General features: G+C 40.3%; 1 protein-coding gene across 2 annotated transcripts in view; it reads right to left on the minus strand.

The window, feature by feature from the left end:
* Window positions 1–15,325, minus strand: part of LOC115224013 (sialomucin core protein 24) — a 30,133-nt gene that overhangs the window by 13,193 nt on the left and 1,615 nt on the right. The gene's annotated exons all lie outside the window — the stretch shown is intronic.

Consider the following 15,325-nt stretch of genomic DNA (forward strand, 5'->3'; position numbering starts at 1 on the left):
CCAGGGGAAGCTGGCAGCGCCACGATCGATTGGTGCTTTTTACATGCCACCGGCACAGAAGCCAGACAAGGCAGTGCTGGCATCGGCCACATTCGGATGGTGCTTTTTACGTGCCACCGGTAACTGTATCTATGGCATCCAGTTGTAAAATGCTGCCTCAAATAAGTCTCTGTTCAACCCATGCCAGCATAGAAAACCAGATATAAAAGGAACAAAGATAATGCAATTTCCTAATTAGACTAAAAGTCTCAACTCATAAATATGTTGTAAGTCTTTCAATCATTACATCCAGACATCTTAACTGATACCTATCTCTTACACAAGAAACCCAGTCAGACACAGAACAGCCAAACACATTGGCTATATTCAGTTGCGAATATGAGATATGTAGCTCGCATGACATCTAGATTTCTGAATATATAATCAACTCCTTTGTATGTACAACGTTTAGAAGAGAAATGGAAAAAGTAAAAAAAAACCCAGAAAACTCATTGGCAAAAATATAATGATTGTGAACATTTCATTAAAAAGGCATGTCATGTTTACACAACAGTATCAGTCTGTCTACAAAGTTAGAAAAACGTCCTGGGTTAAAGAATACTTAGGATTTGATATCTTTTACTCATTTCAGTTAGAGGACTGCAGCCATGCTGGAGCACCACTCTGATGGGTTTATAGTGAAACAACTTGACCCCAGTTCTATATTTAAGAGATGAGGAATTATGTACATTATTTACATTTGACGGATATTTGTCCTCATCTTGTTTGTTGTTAACACGTTTCAGCTGATATACCCTCCGAGCCTTCATCAGGTGTCTTGGGGAAATTTCAAACCCAGGTTCGAAATTTCCCCAAGAAGGCTAGAGGGTATATCAGCTGAAACGTGTTAACAACAAACAAGATGAGGACAAGTATCCATCACATGTAAATAATGTGAAAAATTTGACCCAAGTACTTATTCTATCAGTCTCTTTTGCCAAACCGCTAAGTTATGGGATGTAAACAAAGCAAACACCGGTTGTCCAATAGTGTGCATGGGTGTAGCATGCTTGCATGGGTCGGATGGAATTCACTGTGGTGGCTGCCTTATGGATGAATGCCCTTCCTGCTACCAACCCTCACCCATTTGCAAGTAAGGCAACATCTCCCCAAGGTCAGATATATTTTCACAGAATACTGGAAATGACAGATATTGTTTGTCTAATAGTGACACTGGTCTACAACTGTCACGTAATGGCAAGGCACAGAGACAGTAGTACACATACAGTGGGCTTCTTTCAGTTTCTGCCTACCCAATTCACTCAGAAGGTATTGGAGTACAAGATACTTGCTCAAGATGTTACACAGTGGGACTGAACCTGAAACCTTGCGGTTGTAAAGCGAGCTTCTCAATCATAGATGGCCATTGGTGTATATAAAGAAAGCTACCTGCATTTTAGGATAACATTTAATACTTTTGCTCTGGTGTTCTCATCCAGCTTACTTATTGCTCTCAGAATTCTTGGTGGAATATCAAATACTTTAAGTATCTTCATCATCATTCCTGAAACATGGATGCTCACTGGAAGCACTCCGTCGGTTCCGACGACGAGGGTTCCGGTTGATCCGATCAACGGAACAGTCTGCTCGTGAAATTAACGTGTAAGTGGCTGAGCACTCCACAGACACGTGTACCCTTAACGTAGTTCTTGGGGATATTCAGCGTGACACAGAGAGTGACAAGGCCGGCCCTTTGAAATACAGGTACAACAGAAACAGGAAGTAAGAGTGAGAGAAAGTTGTGGTGAAAGAGTACAGCAGGGATCACCACCACCCCTTGCCGGAGCCTCGTGGAGCTTTAGGTGTTTTCGCTCAATAAACACTCACAACGCCCGGTCTGGGAATCAAAACCGCGATCCTACGACCGCGAGTCCGCTGCCCTAACCACTGGGCCATTGCGCCTCCACGGATGCTCACTAAAGAAGCAGCTGGATGGTTGTTATACGAAAATTCTTAGAATGGCACTCAATGTCTCCTGGAAGAATCATACAACAAATGCCGACTTGTAACAGGGACTACCAAAAGTATCATTGAAGACACAGCATAGGATGAGGCTAGCTGGACACTGCATCAGACATACCAATGAAATTGTTAACAAGCTAGTGCTCTGGCAACCAATGGAAGGAAGAACCAGAAGAGGAAGGAGGAAGATGATCTATATTGACAACTTGCCGGAGGATACTGGTATGGAAGGGGTACAGGAGCAGAGGACCATTATGGAAGATCGAGATGAATGGGGAAAACGTGTGGAAACAGTCTTGGGGCATCCTGGGGGACGGCCTAGATAGATAGATAAGTAGATGAAAACTGAAAAGAAGCCTGTGATATGTATGCATGCATGCGAGTGTGTGTATGTTTGTGTCTCCTTGTCTTGACATCATGTGATTGTTGTAAATAAATGTTGCTGATATGCAATATCCCGTGAAATGTTTAGCCATTGGGAAGTATTACCTTGTTTGGAAACAGGTGAGAGTTGTTGACAGGAAGAGTATCCAGTCGTAGAATATCAGTCTCAATAGACTTCATCCAATTCATGTAAGCATGGAAAAGTGAGTGTTAAAGCAACGACAACATATATATGCATATATCTATGTGGGAACTCACTGGCCCCCAAGCAGTCCTGCTCCTATTAACTCTTCAGATGTAGTTGGATATCAAACCCCAAAATACAACCACAAGCAGTGGGAAGTCACATCTCCCTTTGAGATGCAAAAAAACTTAAGGCTGCCACTGCAGAAACTGTAGAAATGCTTAAGCAGAAATTAGATGATGTATGCTGTATGCAACAGTTGAGATGGAGGGGAGCCTCAGATGATTTCTGACAGGGTGGAGTAAATAGACTGTGGCTGAAAATTTGATAAATAAACCGAGGTAGTCAGAGTATATGACAGAATAATTAAACTTAATTTTGACAAACAGTTGAATTGCAACAATTTCTGCCTATGTCTAATGGTCAAAATTGACAGATGAGCAAGAGGACTATTTCTATAAAACTTTACCACTCTTTATTTCTCTTCGCTTATTTTTGTTTAAAATAACAGAGGATATATCTTGTAAAGAGAAAAGCTGAAAGTAAAAATTTGCCAATATTGTGAGCTCTGAAGATCAGAGGTACAGGGTATTCCAGATGTGGCAATGCATCGGCATATATTAGGATGTTGTAGGTGAAAAGTGTGTAATGGGATGATAGAGGTACACTTGTCCTTATTGATGCTGAGGAGAAAGCATAGACAAGCAACTTCGAGAGATTGATGAATAAAGAAAATGTGTAGAAGGGAGGACTATTTTTAGTGGATCCTAGAGAGTGACCAGCTATCGAGGTTGACAGCTCTAGGATCAGAAAGGACCATTTACCTGTTAGTATTTAAACCGGCCATATTTGGTCCAAATATTGTCTTTTGTTAAAGCTGTCCAGGTCCAGTCTCCCACACTTATCCTACAATGTTAATCTAAAAATAAACAACCACATCTGCAAGATCTCAAAGCTACAAGATAATAGAGGATTAATTTTTAAAACGTTAAATAAACGTCACATCTGACAGAGTAATCTGAATGCTGAAACCCTTTGGTTTAAGGATATGAAGAAAGCAGGGACCACAACAGGACCATCAGTGACATAGCTGAAATGCTGAAAATATCTGACCAAACAGGACACATGCAAATCAATTAGGCAGTGTGGGGAAGTGGGCATCACTAGTAATTGGTACAACAGCATCAGGGCAGGGAAGCTGCTCTAGAAAGAAGCAACAACATCATCAAGTTAGTGTACCAAGTTATGAAAGTGACAGAGTTATAGCATAGCTAATTAAGAAGAGAATTAGTTTAGATGAAATGCGAGATTTGTGCTAGGTTGGGAAAGTTGTCAGCTAGGAGTAGTAAGCCACTATACTGATTCATTCACCTGGGGGAAAGAATTTGATAGAGTACTGCTCTATGTATGATAGTTGCAAAGAAGGAGTGTAGGTGAATGGCTTGTAGATGCTATGTAGCAAGGTGAGAGCAATGTGAGGAATTTAGCAGGTAGTTGGACACAAAAAAAGAGTTGAAAACCAACAGTTCTGTGGCTGAGAATGCCTGCATGTCGACATCTTAGTTCTCATTCAAGAATTAATCCAAGAATTAGAGGTAAAGTTCTGAATGTGCAAACAGAGTCCAGAATCGAGAGGTTTAAAAGGCCAACTTGAAAAAGACAAGTCTTAGTTAACAAAAAGGAAAACAGAGGTAGACTTCCAACCTATATTCTCTATGAAGAAAGTTAGCTGAGTAGAAATTCTATACTGTGTATCAGATATAAACTATGCATGCACAAAAGGTGCAGTGAGATCTCAAGTAGGCTGACGGATTAAGTAAAGAGACAACAGATTATGCAGAAGTACAATATTTGTTATTCTGTAAGAGCAGGTCACTTTAAGATTGACAAAAGAAAAAAAACAACCCAACTTAATAAGAAAATATAACAAAAACTGATTACAAGTGTTTTCTTAGTTTTTGTTTGCAGCAAATCTTAACTTGTGTCCTCATTTTTTTTTCATTTCACAAGAGGATTAATGGACTCATTGTTTGGTAGACATAGGCACACAACTTTCACTTGGCACCTACCACATTTTTCAGGTTCTTAACTTTATATAGTCAAAAATTATAGTTTTCAAGTTAGTGCATAGAGAGAGTAAGGTCTCTGTAGCCAAATCTTTGAGTCTAACAATTGACATGTCAACTCTGAGTGACATTGGACACTAGTGTGTCTATTCCAGAAAACTGGCCATACAGGTGAAATAATTTATGCTATTCTATATACACAGTTGTGACCACGCAGTTAAGAAGTTTCTCAACCATGTGGTCTTGGGTTCAGTCCCACTGACCTGGTAAGTATCTACTATCGCTCCAGGCTGAGCAAAGCCTTGAGGGGATTTGGTAGACGAAAACAGAAAGAACCCCATTATACATACACCTGTGTGTTCTTGTGTACACCCTTGTTTTGATATCACATGCTGGTTGTTGGTAGGTATCCCTGTCGTACAAGCAATGTTGCTGGTTTCTAGTCTTCTGTAGAAAATATGTCTGGCCATGGGGAAATATTAACTTGCTTGGAAACAAGTGAGGGTCGACAACAGAAAGGGGGCATCTAGACAGAAAATCTGCTTCAACAAAATTCTGTTTGACCCATGCAAAAGTGGATACTTAATCATGATGATGTCATACATAGTTTGACTTCCTGACACTGAAAAATAGCAAGGTTTCTATGCAACCTTATATTCTCTGACTGATAAAGCCTTCTCCGCTGCATGAGTAACAATCGATATGTCGACTAACCATCACACCCTTCTGAAATATCACCCCTTCTTATCCCTCCCAATCCAATCCTCTGTACCTATTACTTAACTACTAAACACAGAGAAACAAGGACAGACAAACGGATTGTCGATGACATCAACCCCAGTACTTAACTGGTACTTAATTTATCGACCCTGAAAGGATGAAAGGCAAAGTTGACCTCGGCGGAATTTGAACTCGGAACGTAATGGCAGCCAAAATACTGCTAAGCATTTCGCCCGGCGTGCTAACCACTCTGCCAGTTCGCCACCTCTGTACCATTAACTAAATAACCAAGGTATGGTTTGATGCAAACTTTCAACTGCCCATGTGATTCAGAAGCTTGCTTTGCAACCATGTGGTTATGAGTTCAATCCCACTACATGGCATCTAGGACAGGCATCTTAAACTATCGCTCAGAGCTGACCAATGTCTTGTGAATTTAATTTGCTAGACGGAAACTGTGTGGAAGTTTGTTTTGTGTGTATGTGTTTGTCTCCCCTACAGCACTGCAAGACAAATGTTAGCTTGTCTATGTCCCTGACTTAGTGGTTCAGCAAAACAGACCAATATGATAAAAAACAGTACTTAACAAATAGCAACATTGATTTGTTCAATGAAATCCTTTAATGCAGTGCCCCAGCTGGCCACAGTCCATTGACTGAACCCAAGATATACAAGAAAGAGTAGCTGACAGGCCTTATTATTTAGGTGACCAAATCAGCAGTGAAATTAGGTTTTGCAAGAGTATAATTGGCCTCATTTAAAGACGGGTGGGCAAAATCCAGAGAGTTATTCTATTGAGAATATCTCTTTAACCCTTTTGTTTTCATATTTGTTGGAATGCTCAATGTTTGTTGTTATTAAGCTTGTGTGTTCAGAACATAAATTAACACAAAATGTTGATGGATGGTTTTTTAAATTTAGATCACTAACCTTTTTGTTACTGTATATCTGTCATTGTGTCATTTAAATTTGAAAATAATAAAGAATTTAGTGAAATAACTCATTATTAGACTGGCGCTTGGAACATGAATTCACATGAAATTGTGATGGATGGTGTTAATTTAGATCACTTTAAAATGGGAAGCTTGTATCATAGAACCAGGAGCAGTCTAAGGCAGGTTGGCATCAATAATGGTGAAAAAAGGGTGGAAAAATTTAGAGAGGTATTACTTCTATGGACAAGAAAGGGCTTCTCTTTTGATTGTACAATATTTGTGCGTGAAATACGATAGAGCGAAAAGGGCACTGAAAGGAGGAGTGTGTGAAAAAGCTGGTGAGAAATAAGGCAAAACTGTTTCATTGGATGTGTAATATCAGTGTACATGAATGATGCAGCAGAGAGGAGCCGAGAAGAAAAAGATGAAAAAGGGAGGATGGGAAAGAGGCAGAAGAAGAAGAATCAGATGTAGAAGAGAGATTAATAGAGACATGTGATTCATAGAAAAGATGACAGTTGGGTGAAACGTGCCAAGCAATCTAAATAAAAGGAGTCTGTAGAAGAAGATGACCAAGGAGAGACATGGAGTGGGTGGAGAGCAATAAAGGCCAATTACAGGATGCTGAGTCTTGTGAAGGGGATACATAACTGCTACATGTGGTGAGATGCTGTGCTGAAACACTCATTTTTTCCATGATGGCATGGATTGTAATCCATAAAATGATCTCTCTCTCTCTCGCACACACAAGGTTTCAGTACATTATCCTTTACTTGTTTCAATCCTTGGATTGCTGCCATGCTGCAGCACCATTTCAAAGGGTTTTAGTCGAGCAAAGCAATCCTGTTATTTTATTTGTTTTTTGTAAGTCTGGTAATTATTTTACCAGTGTCTTTTTCCAAACTTAGCTATGGGGACACAAACAAACCAACAGTGGCTGAGGTAAGACGGACACACACACTTCCCTTCTACCAAATTCACTCACAAGGTATCGGTCAGGCCAAGACTAAGTGTAGAAGACACTTGCCCCAGGTGCTGCACAGTGGGACTGAACCCTACACCACATGGTTGCAAATTGAACTCCTTAACCACACAACCACGCCTGTGCCTATAGAAGTGCCTATGAAACTAAATCTTTTGCTAATATTAAGGAGATTATGTGTTTTGTGATGTCCTGTAGGCAGAAACAAGCTAAATAAGCCAAGTGCAATGTAATATGCACTTTACCATTCGACATTGGAGGACAAAAACATCTCTAAAAGAGTATTTTTAGCTGAAACACTTAACCATATTAAAAGTGGCTTCCTGCATCTGCGTTCTCAAACCAAGATGGGTTACGTAGCAAAGAGAACAGCATTTCCCAATCCGCACGTAGCAAAAATGCCCAAAATCAGAATATTTTGTAGAGATTACAATTAGACGATACCACCCACTTTTTGGAGGGAGGCCTGCGTGTGGTCTAAATGACACCCTATTTAACCCTTTTGATACTAACCTGGCCAAAACCAGCTCTGGCTCTGTAGTATAAATGTCTTGTTTTCATAAGTTTTTCATTAAAATATACCACCAAACTTTAGTCACAATTTAAGATCCTAACAGTAGCTGAATGATAACTAAGTTATTTTACTAAATTCTTTGTTATATTTACAATTAATTGAAAGAAATCCAGAGCATCTCAAAATGAATACGGTAACGAAAGGGTTAATGTAAAAAAGATATTTGTAGCGTTTTTTATGCACTACCCCACCTCCTCCATGACCCGCAATAATTTTCCTTATATTCTCTCAAACTGTAAATTCACCACTGCCCCACACCTCACCAATTCTGTCTTCATCTCAATTGTCTGTCATTCCTTCACACATCTTGCAAACCTCCCTACCCATCCAGCCATCCTCAATTCCCTGCCCCCTATTCTCTCTCCACCCATCTTCCTGTACTTCTATGTCACCCAATGCTGGATTAACCATTAAGCAAAACGAGCAGGTGCTTGGGGCATGAAGGGGAAGCGGAACACCACAGAAATAGTAGATGCCTACAATAGTATTTATGGTGCACGACACATTTGTCTTGGATTTGGAAGCTTTACAAATTCCAGTGAACCAAATATGACATTCACAGGGCGAACTCAAGATAACAATCGCCCCTGTTCATTCTACGTCAATTTGGTTTTCCCTATTAAACACAGCTCGGGTGTGACACATACTTGGCAGGTGGCTGTAGTTGTTACAATTATGTATATATTTAGGCTCAACACACATACACGCAAACGTTCTGAACTTCCCACTTGTATTACATTAATATAAGAAAACAAAGAAAAAGGTCCCATAATATAAAGACCAAGGGATGCTGAATATATAAACAAAAAACCAAATGACGCAATGACGGACATAATTATCGACCGCTTATAAAACGGCGGGACAAATAAACCATTATATATATAAATATATAAAGCTATTTCCGGAAATTTTCAGTACCAAAAACTATGCGTTTAACAAGTTCCGGTTAGGAAGGAATGATCACAGCCATTATTTTCGAATTTCCCCACCTCTCACATAAACGTAAATCTATATAATTCCAAGCAGTGGTTTTCAACAAGGGACCATATATTGGCCCCCAGGGGTCCACATAAGATTTTAGTGTTAAAATTTATGTCCAATAAACTGATTGTTATTCTACAACACAGGAAATATTTTTAACGATTTTTTGAAAATACAATTATTAATGGTATTTAATTTTAAAAGTATTACTCTTTTACTTGTTTCAGTCATTTCACTGTGGCCATGCTGGAGCACCGCCTTTTAGTCGAACAAATCGACCCCAGGACTTATTCTTTGTAAGCCTAGTACTTATTCTATAGGTCTCTTTTTGGGGGGACAAACGGACACACTATCACACACACACACTATATATATATATATATATATATATATATATATATATACGACGGGCTTCTTTCAGTTTCCGTCTACCAAATCCACTCACAAGGCTTTGGTTGGCCTGAGGCTATAGTTGAAGACACTTGCCCTAGGTGCCACGCAGTGGGATTGAACCTGGAACCATTAGAGGATTTTTCAAACATTGAATTGCTATGAGTGTCTATCAGAGTTACATAGGAACCACAGGAGGTTCCATAGGTAAAAAAAAAAAAATGGCCTAGAAATACTGACTTAAAGAGTATCTGCGGAAAATCTTCACTTTTAAAAAGAAATCCATACGTTTTTAAGAAAGTTAAGTCGGGGTGAATGGGGGTGGAGAAATTATCCGAAACTTTTCAAATAAAAGGGGAAAAAATTTGTTTTACAACTTTTTCAAACATAACCGTAATCTACATTTTATCTCTGAGAAATTTTCATTGGGAGAAGACCCACTTCTGTAGTTATGTCATGTATAAGAAGCAGGCGTGGCTGTTATGGTAGGATGTTAGCTACCGCACTGCATGGCAAGTTAAAGGGTCTTCTGCTAGAGGCTCAGACCTACCAAAGCATTGTGAGGGGAATTGGCAGACGGAAACTGAAAGAAACTAGTCTTGTGTGTGTCTTAGACTCCCTACCACCGCTTGACGACCCGTCGTTAGAGCCCGTAACTTAGGGGTTCGGCAACAGATACCGATAGAATAAGTAACGGGCTTAAAATAAGTACTGGGGAAGGATTTATTCGGTTAAACCCTACAAATCGTAGCCACAGTCCAATGACTGGAACAAGACGAAACCCATGCGCGCGCGCAATGACTGGCAATCTTTACGTTTAGCGTCCTAAATTACTATTTTTGAAAAAAAAATTCTCTTGCGTGAGAGAAAACAAAACAAATGTGTCGTACAAATGCACCAAACTCAGAATTTCACGAGGAAAAGCAATTTCATTGTCTAATTAACGTATTTTATTACGTGACGGTTTTTTTTTTGTTTGTTTTAATTGCTACTTAAATTTTCTTCTCAAAAGCCAGAAACACTTGAGTCACGCCGTTGCTGTCTCTATTCAAACTGACTGAAACAAAAACGGTCTGCAATGTCTCATTAATTCTTTGCCTGAATAAAATAGATAAAAACAAAGACTACTCGTGGTGGTGGTGGTGGAGAAAGTGTGTGTGGGGCAAGCAAATTTCCAGGGTCTACAAAGAGTCTTCTGTTTAGGCCCAGACATACCAAAGCATTGTGAGGGGAATTGGCAGACGGAAACTGAAAGAAACTAGTCTTGTGTGTGTCTTAGACCCCCACCGCCGCTTGACGACCCGTCGTTAGAGCCCGTGACTCTTTATATCCGTTTGTTTGACATTGGTCTGCAGCCATGCTGGAGCACCGCCAGAGACGGTTCAGTCGAACAAACATCCATGCCAGTACTTAATTTTATATATCTGGTACTTAACTTATTCTACGAGCCTCTAGTACCTGAACTGCTAACTTACTTACGGGGACGTAAACAAACCTACACCTGGCGTCAAGCGGTGCTGGGACATAAACTCACACGACGAGCTTCTTTCAGTTTCCGCCTACAAAATCCACTCACAAAGCTTAGGTCGGTTCGGAGTTTTAGTAAAAGACATGCCCCAGGTGCCGCAGAGTGTAACTGAGCCCAAGACCAAACGGTTGGGAATCGAGCTTCTTACTTACAGAGCTACGTCCGCAACATTTACAAAATAGAAAAGGTGTTTTTTCAGATTTACCCCCCCCCTCCCAACCGGAAAGTGAAGACGGAAATGTATTTAGGGCACTAAACACAACTGCATGAAACTTAGTAAAATACTATTCTTAGGTGACCACAGCATGTCTGTAAAATGAAAGCGAACCAAGTTTGTGTCCCGGCCACATGGTTCAATACTTCTGCGTGACACCTTGCATAGCCCTGGGCCGACCAAAGCCTTGTGAGTGGATTTGGTAGACGGAAAGTGAAAGAAGCCCGTCGTATATATGTATATATATATATATATATATATATGCGTGTGTGTAATTGCGTGTATATATATATATATATATATATATATATATATATATATATATATATATGTGTGTGTGTAATTGCGTGTATATATATATATATATTATATATATATATATATATATATATGTGTGTGTGTGTGTGGTGTGTGTGTGTGTGTGTCTGTTTGTCCCCCTAGCATTGCTTGACAACCGATGCTGGTGTGTTTACGTCCCCGTAACTTAGCGGTTCGGCAAAACAGACCAATAGAATAAGTACTAGGCTTACAAAGAATAAGTCCCTGGGGTCGATTTGCTCGTCTAAAAAAGGCGGTGCGGTGCTCCAGCATGGCCGCAGTCAAATGACTGAAACAAGTAAAAGAGTAAATATCCGTTTTCCTCCTCGAGGGTGAGGAGGAAACGAAATCAGGCGGTGGAGGGCGAACTTGTGCAAGGTTTCGCTGGCTCACCAATACGAAAGATACCTTTAGTGTGAAAGACATTCTTTAAAAAAAACTAATAATAATAATCCATGCCTGTAAAGTTTCTTTTCGCCTTTAAGATTTACTAAATTGAAAAACAAGCAAAAACAAGCCAAAAAAAAGTCAAGGATCCTCGAGATATTATCGTTAAATAACCGCACGTCCAACATTGATAGACACACAGAGCCCTGTTGTGACGTAAGGCCGCAACCACGAGTAAACAAGCGTGCCGTTGTTTTACCCCAACCGACAGGCGTTACTTTGTGATGGTTGTTAAAGACCTGTTGAGGACAAGGAACCCATAAATGTACTCCCTAAAATATCACACTATCGGGCCGTCACAAACGCAGCCATCTTTAATATATATATATATATATATATATTTCTTTATTGCCCACAAGGGGCTAAACACAGAGAGCGATGGTCGAAATACCTATTTATTTACTACCCACAAGGGGCTAAACACAGAAGACAAACAAGGACAGACAAAGGGATTAAGTCGATTATATCGACCCCAGTGGGTAACTGGTACTTAATTTATCGACTCCGAAAGGATGAAAGGCAAAGTGGACCTCGGCGGAATTTGAACTTGGAACGTAACGACAGACGAAATACGGCTTTGTGCTAACGTTTCTGCCAGTTCGCCGCCTATGTATATATATATTATTTTTTTTACTGCCCATAAGGGGCTAAAAATAGAGGGGACAAACAAAGACAAAGGGATTAAGTCGATTACATCGACCCCAGTGCATAACTGGTACTTTATTTATCGACCCCGAAAGGATGAAAGGCAAAGTCGACCTTGGCTCTTTAATATGTATATTATTCCACTACGTAGGTGCAGGCGTGGTTGTTTGTGGTGAGAAGTTTTCTGCCCAATTATCATGGATTCGGGTTCGGTTCGACCGCGTGGAACTTTGGGAAAGTGTCTCCTGCTACATAAGCCCCACCCGACCAAAGTCTTGTGAGAGGAATTTGGTGGACGGAAACTGAAAGAAGCCCGTTGTGTGTGTGTGTGTGTATATATATATATGCATGTTTGCCCCCCCCCCGCTCCCGCCAAAACCCACTCGACAACCGGTGTCGGTGCGTTCACGTGACTTAGCGGTTCGGCAAAAGAGACCGACAGAATAAGTACTAGGTGAAGAAATTAAAAAGAAAAGTGTTAAGTGATTCGTTGGATTGAAACCTTGAGAGCAGTGCCCTTACGTCGCACAAATGCAATAACAAAGGAAAAGATAAAACAAACACCATCCGTGCACACACAGGTAACTCTGGTCATTCCACCTGCCCCACGCGACACCGTCGTGACGTCACAAAGGATTGCAGTGATGTGGCGATTATGCAGGTAGCTGTTGGTGCCGACACGGCTCGGCCGAGCGCCTACTTCCAGACAAGGAGGGTACTTCACGTGGTCGCGTAACATTTTAGAAATAGCAGCCAAATCTCTCAAGTCAAACCCTAACCTGATTAAGGACGCGGCACTACTTAAATGCAGAGGTCCCGATGCATCGACCCTAACGATGTTTTTACAGTGCACACTGGTTAGGGGTAGTCTTAGGGTTGCGTAGATGCGTCGGGACCTCTATATGTAAGTAGTACCAAGGACGTTCCTTCCTTATCACTCCCTAAAGCCTGTCATTCGTTTCAGCCGTTGGGGCACCGCCACAAAGGGTTTAACAATTTTTTACAGAGAATATATTTGGAAATCGTGGCTGTTGTGGTAAGAAGTTCGCTTTCCAACTTACACGGGTTCTGGAATCGATCTCCCAGCTTAGCGCCTCAGATGACTAAAGCCTTGTGAGTGAATTTGGAAGATAGAAATTGAAAGAAGCCCGATACGTGGTGTGTGTGTCCCCACCACCACCTCACAACCGGTGTTGGTTTGTTTACGTCTTCGTAACTTAGCTGGTAGACAAAAAAAAAAAAAAGGGGGCCGATATAAAAATAAAAAATACCAGGTTTAAAAAAATAAGTACTGGTCGTTATTCGTTTGCCTAAAAAAAACCTTAGTCAAGGCGGTGCCCCAGCATGGGCGCAATCCAATGACAGAAACAAGTAAAAAAAAAAAATAACGACCGTGTTATAGAAAGTGTCGAAGCAAATCGAAGTGTTTCCCTATTAAATACGAGGATGCATGTGGTCGTGAAATGAGGTAAAAATCAGGTGAAACCGCCGAGGGATGGCAAAGGCTGGTGATTACACCATCACGAAGGGATCTCCGTCAGAAAGAATAGGTTCTTTGGAAACAGCAAACGAGGAAAAATCCAGTGTAAGATGTATTCAAAAATTCATACACTTTCGTTTTATTTTGAAATGCGGAGTAATAAATAACGAAGAAGCGCCATCTTTACTAAGGAAGGACACGTTGAACGTCGCTTTCGCTGTACAAAAAGACGGGAGAGTCACGCCTGGAACGCATTTGATTACAGGTCAGCTGGATCAAAGCTCACTTGGTGAGGCTAAACTATAGCCTATGTCGATGTTAAAAAAAAATATCAGTCAAAGCACAAGCTTGTTTTAAAGGACGATTTAGATACCCTTGTGGAAAAAAAAAAACGACTGGACAGTCGTGGCTGGAATGCCTTTGATCTTAAACCTGCTCAATATCACTGCTGACCTGCAGCTAATCAATAACATATTGCGTCACTTAAAAGAAACATAATTTCGATAATGGCGCTTTATCTAAATCTCGCTGAAAAAACAAAAATACAAACACACACACACACACACTCGGGTAGGATAGGCACGCGCTCGCGCGCATACACACACACCCGGTTAAAACCCAGTAAATACACATGCACTAAAACACACAAACGCGACGAATATATACGTAAACTCATACAGCGAATACGCACACACACAACGAATATATACGTATACTCGTACAGCGAATACACACACACACACGCGACGAATATATACGTACACTCATACAGCGAACACACACACACAGACATCAAATATACACATACAGCTAATATACACGAGCACACACACGCACACACATATACACACCTGGCTAATGTGTGTAGAATATTCCAGTACAAAAGTATCGAAGTAAATTCAACAAATACGTTTCTAGAATAAGTTTAAAAACCTTGAAGACGGTGGTGTGTGTCTGTGTGTGTGTAAGACATCTTTTAAATACGCATAAAATAAATGGTTTCTGAGGAAATATAGGTAAAAGAAAACCCGTCAAAATAAACAGGTTGGAATAATTGTTTGATGCCTTTTGTTAAAAAGAATGGGAATGGTTAAAGTTATTAAAACCAGAATGATTCATTTAAAAGACTTGGCCATTTAATTGTGTTCTGAAGACCATTAAAGGTTGTAACTTGTTGGAAGAGGCAACAGGGAGAAGAAAAAATAAAGAGGGAAAAAGCTGTAAGTAAGACAGGAATAAAAACTTTGGATTTGTGGTGTTGGGTTTAAAGGGAATAGGGATTAAGTGACGTTCATCCCTTTCTCTATAGAAATAGGGATTAACGACCACAAAGCTGTTTCCCCGCTTTTTTTTTTAACGAAAAGCAAAACACTTCCTCGCCCAACATTTTGCAACGAACTCAGGAAATAAAGGTGAGGAGGGGACAAAAACATGATTTCATTAGGAATAATGATTATATATAGCTTTAATGATTTA

The sequence above is a fragment of the Octopus sinensis genome, linkage group LG24, assembly GCF_006345805.1.
Source record: "Octopus sinensis linkage group LG24, ASM634580v1, whole genome shotgun sequence".
Lineage (NCBI taxonomy): Eukaryota > Metazoa > Mollusca > Cephalopoda > Octopoda > Octopodidae > Octopus > Octopus sinensis.